The following is a 9,412-nucleotide window of genomic DNA, read 5'->3' as shown; positions in this document are numbered from 1 at the left end:
TTTAATTACATGATATTGTGGGTGTTTTTTTGTCTCTTGTGTGCAAAGTAAAAAACGTCTGTTAGGGATTAGCTTTGGGGTACGTTTGATAGTCTCTGGAAATAAATTTTGAATCATAAATGCTTTTGAGCTTCTGTTCAAAAGAGAAATTGTTCTGAGCTAGGCTCTCATTAAATAAACACTTTGAATTACTGATTTTTTTTTAATTCCTCTACCCAATTTCTTTTGGCTTCGTAATGCTTTATTCTAAGCTGCAATCCAGCAGCAGATCAAGGAGGCTTAGGAAGAAACATCAGATGGTTTTGGTTAGTGTCCCTACCACTTGGAAAATAAACATGTTAGCACCATATGCTGCCCTGACTTTATTGAAACAAATTTCTTCTAAATGGAAACAAGGTATATCAGGTACTTGCTAGAACCATAAGACTTAATAGGGTCCTTTATCATTTACACTTTTTTTTTTTTTTAAATGATAAGCTCACTGAGGCAGGAGTCCTCTTTCCTGAACACAATGCAGTCTAAAATTAACAACTCCAAATTCAGGAGGCTGCGAGGCACACCATTGTGCCCAATTAGAGTTTTGGTTTTAATTAAAAAAAAAATATATATATACAATGTTACGTTTTAAAGTGCTGGTATTATTACAGTTCTAAAATCTCTGGATACTTGAAGAAAAAAAGCAGCATAATTTTACAATGAGAGTTTTCAGTACTGAATTTCAAACTGTACTGACCCTGCTGACCCTTAACTCTGCCTAGTGACTTCAGCAAGAGAGAGCCCAGGGCTTTGGACTCAGGTCTGAGATGTGCAAACATGGCATGATTTCCTAACGCAGGACTTGAATCTTCTATTAAAAAATTGAGCTACAGTTTAGAGACAAAACTTTGCAAGAGGAATGTAAGCTGGTGGTTGGGTGGAAAAGTACTGTTCTCTTGAGAGTTAGGTTAGGTTAAAAAGTAAGCTTACTGAAACCTGTCCTGCGTAATTACAAAAATGTTGGCTTTGACGTTGCAGGCTTTGGCGTTTGTTTGGAGTCTGCTCTTGTGGAAGTACTGATGACCTTGATGAAACTTTTTTTGTAAAGCTTTACCTGCACTGAACAGCCTGTCAGACTTGATGTTGGTATATATTTGTGGGCCTGTATCACTGAAAAAGAGCAGAAGTTTGTTAGCTACTAGTTAAAACTGTCTACTTGAAAATACTTCAAAATATCCCCCTCTTTTTTTTTTATCCTATTTTTCTGTACTCTTAAAAGATGTCTTAATATAGTTGAAAGCAACTGTGAAGAAGTGATACCAACAGATACGGTGTGTACTAGTCATTGGATTAATATAAATTATTGTCTTGGATCAGCAAGATGCTGCTTGTTTAAAGAGCTATTAGACATAAAGAGCTGTAACTAATAACTAATACAAAACCAGTGTTCAGTCAGTGTTAAAATGCTCCCTGATGTAAAAGGCACCAGAGGAAACTGGCTACCTGTTTGATACAGCAGCGACTTGTCTCTGATATTTGAAAATTCTTTGTTGATTTGGTTTGCTGAAGTAATTTTAATGTAACTCCATTGAACTGCATGCTGCTTAATTGCTTTATTAGGTCAGTGGAGTTTGTTGTTTAGAAATTGTAGTGCCTTTTGAAGATGAAAGTTCTTTCAGACATCAGTATTAAATTATGTAATTGTTGGATCATGATGTTTCTGGAGCAATAAAAAAATAATAAAATTGTTGTGTGTGCTTTTTGGGTTTTTTGACCTCAATTCTGTAGAAGTTTGCGCTTACATATGTTTAATTTTAAACACCCAAGTATTTCTTGTGGAATTAGTGGATCTGTTCTTAGGCTTAAAGTTAAGCCTGCATGTAAATGTTTTCAGGGTCAGGATTTATGTTTGCAAAGTTCATGGGATAAACCTGTCATGTGTTTTCATACTGAGTATTCCGTATTCTGCATGAGATAATGTAGGTAGCTGACTTCTGCTTTGGAACTGGGGGCTGGTTTATCTACTGACACATATGGGGGTGCTCCCAGGCCTGCTGCTGCGTTACAGGGGGTAGCAGTGCTGTACCTGAGTTGACTTTATCCTTGCAATGTGCTTTGTAATACTACAGGCATCTCTTTTACTTCTATTTTTGGTGCTATAAATTTGCATAGATGTCAATCCTGTACATTCTTGTAGGTCCTTATTTCAAATGATGTTAGTTTTACAAGTAATTTGGGGGCTGGAAGAAGAGAGGAGTCTCTCGCTAAGTCTCTCATACTGAGCTGTGCACTAGGTCATGGAAAGAAAAGCTTAAGTGTAGAGTTGTTTGATATAAAATCAGGTAAATTGTGAACATGCAAGATTTTAAATTGTTTTGCATTTCTGTGATTTTCCCACCCAAATAGTAAGAACGATTATTATTTTAAAAAATGGAACTTTTGGGGAATGACATAGCTCAATATTTGCAGCCTTGTTTTTGTTTGCAAGCAAGTTGTGATGTTGCTCTGGGTTTGTGGTATTTTGTTAAGAGTATCTAGAATTTTCTTGCTGTCATCACAGCAAAACAACAAATCGGGTAAGAAGGTAATTGTGAGGTTATAAATATGTCAGCTCAATATTCTGTAAAAGTTGATTTTTGCCCAGGCGGAGTTGGTTTGCTTTGGGAGGGAGTGGTAGGTGTTGCATTTTGCCTGTCTGTTTTTCCTTCATTCCACAAAATGTGTGTTTGTATTTCAGTGCAGAGATTTATCACACTTAACCACAGTGTCATTTTCACACTTAACCACGCTTAACCACGCAGTGTCATTTTCAAAATTTTGGCTCTGAAAGGCCAAAGAATACTAGTGATGGAGGATTTCAGGCTCTTGGGTTCCTGTGGCTTGCTTTGTTCTTCAGTTTGGTGCTAATCCTAGTTTCTGAGTTTATACATAGGAAAAAGAAAGCTGGTGCAGCAGAGGTTTTTGCCACAACAGAAGCAAACAGAAATTCAGACAAAGCTAATGGAGGTAAAACATTGCTGACTTGTGTGCTGAAACCAGTTCGTGGAAAGTGGTTTTCAGTGGTTACTGTATTATACTCAGATAAGCTGTCGTGTTCTGCCACGGGAATGTTGTGTTTGCTTTGAAAGCACCAACCCATCGGGTTTTTTTTCTGACAAAGCGACATTTCAGGACCTAGGCGTGTCGTGTTTTTTCTGGCTATCAAGTTTTGGTTGGCATTCCTGAACAAAGTCTTCATTTAAAAAAAAACCCCAAACCCCTGGCTGGTACCAGTGAGCCGCCTTTGTGGAGGCATTTTACTTTGTCATAACATGAATGTGCTTTTGTTTGCGTACCTGGTGTTAGTCCCCAGATAAAACGAGCTGTATCAGCAACGTACTCTTAGGGCAGCAGAATAGAGCCTGTACTGGGGTTTTCTGCCAGTGGTGTATGTATACACCACTGTGTAACTGTGTATATGCATAGTGGTGTCAGCCAAATCATTCCCCTAATTGACGTCGCTACCTGCTACACCAGCAAAAACAAAACAAGAAGAAAACCCACAACTCCCACAAGGCCCTTAAGCTAACCACGATTTGACTTGAACATGGTTGGCTCTTCCACTGCCTTCAGCAACAGTCTGTATGGAACAGTACATTCAAAGTCCGTCTTATGGCTGGGTAGCCTATATCTAGAGCAAGTTACACTTCAAAGAGGACACTAGAGACGTTAGTATCTGTAGTGCCTCATGGGTAGTGCACTGAATATCCGTAATAGGTTAAAAACATAAATATGGCCCATATGAAGTTCTTTCTACACATTTGGAGGTTAAGAGTTGTAGGAAAAAACCAAACAGTAACAGCTATTGCCACTTCATGCAGAGGATACCTTATTGTTACTTTCAAGTTCATGCATTTATTTACCAATAGCCCACCCTTCCTTGTCATCTTGCCTCTTTTTATTAGATCTGTTTCCTTGCCTCGTACCATCATTTTCTCTTTTTTTTTTTTTTTTTAATAAAATTGTTTAAGATTTATTTGTAACTAGACTGAAACAGCTCTAAATGAAAGTTGATCGGTAGATCGCAAAACCCCATAGATCCTAATGCGTCATGTAAACTTTCTGGTCATGTTCAAACAGTTTGCTATAAACCCCATTCTGATCACACAGCTCTGACTGTACCCGTGGTACAGCATGTATGCACCATAGCTGACATCCAAACCCCTGCTGCTCCCTGGGGCTGCCCCAACTGTTAGTTGAAGTAACTTGTTTTTAAACTTTTTAAAAAAACTTTTTCAGTCAAGCTTCTTCCGAAGCAGGTTGATGAGGTTTTCCTTCTGTCTGGCCTCTTTTTTTCCTGTCTTTGTGTTGTTTGCTCTAGAGGGGTTTTCTCAGCCTTCTCAGAAGCTGATGAAGGCTCACCCAGTGAATTAGTAAACTAGTTGCATGTCTGGCTAGATCTTACATTTAATTAAAAATTAGTACAAGTCAATTCCTGGACTGTTTTTACAAGTAGTCCAGTACTAAGATGTCATTTCTGCTTCTAATGAAGACTGAAGCTTTAAAAATCACCGGGTTTCCTGCCTTATACTAAACCAGTATAAAATGCTGTTTGTTCAGTATTGAATGCCTTCAGAATTTGGGTTTGCTTCAATTCCTTTTAAATGCTAAAGGTAAAGCTAATCTCAGCCAGGTTGTATTAGGCTAAAAATACAAATATGTTTGTGTACTTGTGGATCTGTCATGCATTTCATCCGAATATCTTAAAAGGGTATGTAAGCTAAATCTTAACATACACATTACAAAGCTTCACAAGAATTCAGTGGTAACCACCAAATGTGTTTGTTTTTTTTTTCAAATCACCAGTAGAAAAAGGTATCTTTCTACTTCATCTGGCAAAACAACTGCTCTTGATTCCTGTTATCTGAGGGATGGGTCAGTACATCTGTTCAGCGCTGGTACTTTTATATGCCATAGCTTCTGATACGTGTCTGTCTATAGCTTGAAGTGACACAAGCTGAATTAGGCTTCATCACATGTATAAACACACCACGACAGGTACTGCTGTGTACAGCATGGGCATGATCCTGCATAAATAATACTTGTGGTTTTAGTTGTTGGGGAGGTTTTTTCCCACTTTGAAGTCCATTTTGACTGATAGCTGCTGACTTAATCTATTGACTGTGGTTCTCCTGCTCTCTGCAGGGAAAATAACTTTCCCGTGAAGCAAAAGTGAAGGTGATTCAGTGGTGGTAAAAAGGAGAATCAGCAGCACAGCTTGTCTGTGCACTTGACCTGAGCTGTCTTGCCATGTAAGCAGAAAAAGAGAATCTATGGGAAAATTAACACTAAAGTGAGTGGTAATGCAGAATTTTGGGTTACTGAAGTGTGAAATGAAACTGTTACAGTTCTTTCTTCTGCAGTAAGGGATGTGTGCCATCAACAAGAGAAATGCTGTAGAAGTGTAATGCTTTCCTAAGTCGTATTTTGAAAAGTTTGAAAAGCTGTGAAGCCGGGAAATGTCCATAACTAAGTGTCGTGCCATTATGAAGCAGAAGATATTTGATGAAGAACTTTTTGGTACAGCTTGATATGTTACCTTCTACAAATGATCAGAACCATATGTATTTCACTACAGGTATCGTTTGTCTTTAAGTCTCAAGTTTAGTGAAGGCAATTTATTTCACACAGTAATGTCAACATTGTGCTGTGACTTTTTTTTTTTGCCTCAAAGGGGCAAAGAGGAAAGGCTTCTGTTTTAGCTGTGATACTGATTTTGAGGATAAGAATATGGTTTGTTCTGAAGCGTTGATGTAGGTGAGGCCGTGTATACCTGAAAACCTGCTAAGCAGGTTAAGTTGAAAGGCAGGAGAGAAGGGACTTCGCTACAGTGCGCCCACACGTCTTGGGAGCAGTTTCTAACCTGTATATGCTATTTTTCAGATGATGCATCACATGCCGAGTCCTACTTAGCCATCCCCACAGCTTGACTGTATGATTGAATCTGCAGTGGTGACTCCATGGGGTCCTTTGTGGGCATGAGAGTCCTTCTGCCTGCTTCTGCTCCTGAGGAAGTCACTGGATTCACCACAGCTATGATGGTGTGGTTATGGCAAAGCATCCCTTATGGGATTTCTTTGCTAGGGCTCAATTGCTGCTGGTACAAATCCGGTTAGCATTCTACTTGTCATTGAACTTACTTTACATATACAAAATCAATTTCTGTCTATAAATAAAGCAAAATATAAAAAGGAAAAAAAAAATCCTGTACTTACTCTTTTCTTTCAACATTTTTTTTTCTCTATTTTCTTTCTTTCTTTCTTTTCAGATCTTAACTTAGAATTCCTAATTTAGCTCTAAGATTAAGCATTTTTTATGGAAGAACGAAGTTGAAATACAGTAGGTAAAGACTTGTAGAAATCTGATCCAATATGTCTTTACCAACTTAGTTATAGTTCAATTCTGTAGTTTTTGCTTTTACTTCTTAGTTGTGGAGTAACTCTTTTCTTCTGGCACTGTCAGCAGTTATAGCAGTGAGGAGCTTCAATAATGTGTTCTTTAAATAGAAGATCTGTATAAGTATTATTGATTATCAACATTGATTATAGAAAATGTCATGAACAATTTATGGGTTTTATTGGGGGAATTTTTACATAAATCGCCACAACAAAAGCTTGGAAAACAGTAAATGAGTGACGGAAAAAAATAACATTTATAAGATAGGAGTTGTTTTCTTAATTTCACAGCTGATGAGTAGGTCCATATAAAAAGACAGACATCAGATTGCTTTTGCTATCATGATATGTTTCTCTGTAGTTAAGTTCTATCCTTATTTAATAACGAACGTATTCAGTTTTCTGACTTAAAATTAGCCTGCTTCTCAAATTTGAAATAGAATGGAAGCAATCAAAAAAAGGTGGAATACCCAATCATTTAATCAGATATTAAGACTGTATTTAAATATATTTAAATGTTATTTATTTATAAAATTGCATTTAAATAGATTGATAAAACTCTCTATTGAAAGAAATGCTCTGCCTTAAGGTGAATTGAAGAGGATTAGGATTTAATAAGGTGAATTACTGTTTTCTCTTTGAGGGGGAAAAATATTTCCCCCCAAGGTTTTGCTTTTAAAACTACCATCTTTCTTCCCAGATGTTCTCGAATACATTCTGCATTGTTTTATAACAACTCTAATCTTTAATACGATTATCTGTAAACTTCCGTTGTTTACTGAGGGATTTTTTCAGATTATCAAATCATTTTATATACAAATCCTCCTTTTCTTGGTGCATACTGTAAGTCTCCATTGCATGCCCAAGACAGTGCCCCAAATGAAGCAGACTGACATCAATTATTGATGATTATTCTCTGCACGCTGGGAAGCGAAATTGAGTCTCCGGTCTCAATTCATGGTTTGTTTCAAACGTAAGGTAATGAGAACAGGTTCAGAGAGACACTCCTGGAGCATGTGCAGTGATTTGCAGCATGAGCATAGACAAGTTACTTAAGAGTATATGGGATTGAGAAGAGAAAATGGTTGGAGCTGAAGTTATGTGCTTTTGAAGAACTCGGTCAATATGTTTTCGTGGTACCTGTACACCAAAATGAGAGGAGCTCTCGTCACTCATCGTGGTGGTGATACTGCCTTTTGCTGGGGCACAGAATAGCACTTAACAGGAGGGAAGAGCCCATCCAGCCCAGTTCTCCATCCCATCTAACTGTGGCCTGATGTGATTTGTTCTGACTCCATCAGACTTCACAAGCTAAAATTGTACTCTGTGTTTCTCATGCACCAATAACTTCTTTCAGTGGGGTTTTTTAAGTGTGAAATCAAACAACCTAACATTGGAAATACGCTTGTGCATCCCTCCTACTACTCCCTTTTGCGTCTGTCCTTTGCACGGGACTGGGCTGTGGGGGGGAAAAAAAGCTTCTGACTAGAAACCAGCAGCTGGGTTACAACACACAAGGATTTTTTGTGTTTGAAGTTGTCAGAATCTGTTGCAGGGAAGAAGGTCAGATGTGAATAGAGGAGCCTGGTGTTCCCTCCATCAGGACTGCCCCTCTGCCTGCTGGATGCAGGAGTTCAAACGCCAAATGTAGTAGGGGGAAGTAAGAAGTAAGCAAAAGAGGATGCATCTTCGAAGGACAAATCGGTGCAGTGAGAGCTTCCCTTGCTGGCAAAAGCCTGAGTAAGCAGGTGGGGCTGGCAGCATGCCCTGAAGGTTAATGCAGTCGGTCGCCAAGCCAGAGGGGGAGGCGAAGCCCTCCCTTCTGCCGGGGTTCTCAAGAAAGATGGTCTGAGAAGCCTTCTGGCTGCTGCCTCTCCTTTCACCTTAGGTGCTGGGGGAAAGAAATGGTAGCTAGGACCGAGGCAATGCAAGGCTAAAAAAAATAATCAATGTCTGTAGTGTTGGTGACATTTAGAACTGTGCTGGTTTCTTTGGTGGGCTCTGAGCGGCAGCAGGGCACATGTTTCATTTCTTGTGCAGTGTAGCTGCCCCAGCGGACTGAGGCTGCCATCCACCCTCCCAACTGCCCGAGCTGCCCGCCGCACTAGCTGAGGTTTTATGGTGCCTCTGAGGCTATTCCTGGATGTCAAGTCTATATTGGAGAAATACTGCCAATTTTTTTTTTTTAGCGCTAATGCAGAAGAGGTCTAGCTGAGCACAGAGACAGTGATATTGTTAATTTTCCAGGCTGTTGCTATCTTACTCTCAGCTGTCCCTAGACATACATCCTCACCATTTTATGTTTCCCCTCTAATGGCATGAGCCAGAATGTCATAATATCCAAAATCAAATGTACCAGAAAATATAATAAATTAGAGTAGGGCTAGCAGAGTAATTGAAGAATAAACTGAATTTTAAACAACACAAGATTGCATTATGAACTGATTGCTATGCACGAAATGCACCAGAGGAGTGCAACTTCATGTAGATTTACTATTGATGGTAGCATTTCCTGGATTGCTACTGGTAATAAAGAAATGAAAACGGTTTGAACTTTTGAGTTAGTACCACAACGTAATATTGCAGCGAAGAGAAGTACCATTCTAGTTACACTGCAAAGTAATTCTGGAAGAAAAATTTTCTCAGTGCTGTATTTATTTATTTATTTAAGAGGTTTACATGTATTTAGCAATTCTGGGTTTTATAAAGCCACAGAGCGAATGCAGGCTTTGGTGTGGAAAGAACTAAATTTGTCCTCAACTCCTAATGTCGTTCTTCTATAAGAAATTACATGGGAAATGTAACAGTAGAGTGGATTCCTCTCAATTCAGAAAATTGAGTTTAAGGACGTTTAGTGTCCTTAAGGAATTCTAAGGTTGTTTGCCAGGTCAGTTTTACAGCAGATAGTCTGCATATTTTGTTTGAATAATTTTCTTGTATTTTGTATTTCATTAAAAAAGATAACACCTACATAAGACGTTTCAAAAATAACCCTCTAGTTT

Source organism: Leptosomus discolor, chromosome 1 (assembly GCF_034619465.1).
Source record: "Leptosomus discolor isolate bLepDis1 chromosome 1, bLepDis1.hap2, whole genome shotgun sequence".
Classification (NCBI taxonomy): Eukaryota; Metazoa; Chordata; class Aves; order Leptosomiformes; family Leptosomidae; genus Leptosomus; species Leptosomus discolor.
The sequence above is the reverse complement of the archived record's forward strand: the minus strand, read 5'-3'. Positions refer to the sequence as shown.